Raw genomic sequence first — 1,133 nt, forward strand, 5'->3', positions numbered from 1 at the left:
CTTGTATTTACCCTCAGCTTATGTCAAACTTCTTAAATTTATATTTTCAGCCTGTAAGTCTTTGGATGGCAACATGTTTTAAGTTTTTTATTTTTTAACTATGTAAAATTTTACTGGCTCTAAAACTACCTCCCTTGCTGTGCTGCAAATGTTTTTAGTATTCTTGGATTTGGTCACTTACCATAATGTTTCATGCTGCTATTATATTTTCACTTAGTCTCTCACTTTCATTTTTCTGTGTAATTATATATTGTTCAAATACCTTCATGATTTTATTTGCTCTCTCTGTGACAATTTAAACATCTCCTGAAGGAGTGCTGATCAGATCTGTGTACGAAGAGGTTGTCCATTGTATTTTCCTTACTTTTTCAAATTTTGATAAGAGAATGCATTTAGTGTTATTTCTAATGCTTCTCTTAAAAATGCTTCAATGATTGTTTCCCAGATGCGTCCTGTCCGTCGAGCATCTATAAACTGAAATGACAGCCTGTAATGCATTGTGATGGCAGGTAGGTGGGTGGGCAGAGCCAGGGCCATAAGTAGAAAGCTGGCAGAGGCAGTGGCTCTGGCAGCTTGGGACTGAGTGCCAGTAGTAGAATCCCCATGATTCTTTAGAGGATGTTCACGTTTTCTTCTTTCATTTCCTTGGCAGTCACAGTGCACTTGCAGAGTAACATTGGTGTTACAGCAGTGGCATTTGATAAGAACTTGATCCTATATAGAAACTTTTCTTGGACTAGAAAATACAAATCCAAGCGATAGGTATCTGAAGGACCTGTTGATATTGTCCCAGTGTATCGGCAAGAGCTGGATGGGGGGCTCTTTTAAGCTTAAGCAAATGTACGGTAAAGTAGACATGGTGATGTTCCCTAACTTCATATTTGAAGATACCTATTTTGAAATCATGAAAAAACCCAAGTCTTGAAGAAATTCTACACAATTAATCTGGTAATTTGTCCCATATTAGTTATACAACTTGTCAGAAGTATCAGAATAAACATACATTTTACAACTGTCAAATGTCCCTTTAATTCTGATTCCAAATACATTATTCAATGATGTTGGGAAAAAAACAAACAAACAAACAAAAAAACCAAAAAAACCCAGAAAAGGTTTATAAATGGCCTTGACAT

At 36.0% G+C, this 1,133-nt stretch overlaps 1 pseudogene; it reads left to right on the forward strand.

Annotated features, from left to right (window-relative positions):
* The first annotated feature begins 492 nt into the window (after positions 1 to 492).
* On the forward strand, positions 493 to 925 carry LOC109438489 (ATP synthase peripheral stalk subunit F6, mitochondrial; annotated as a pseudogene).
* Positions 926 to 1,133: the final 208 nt, after the last annotated feature.

Source organism: Rhinolophus sinicus, linkage group LG06, assembly GCF_036562045.2.
Source record: "Rhinolophus sinicus isolate RSC01 linkage group LG06, ASM3656204v1, whole genome shotgun sequence".
Taxonomy (NCBI): Eukaryota; Metazoa; Chordata; class Mammalia; order Chiroptera; family Rhinolophidae; genus Rhinolophus; species Rhinolophus sinicus.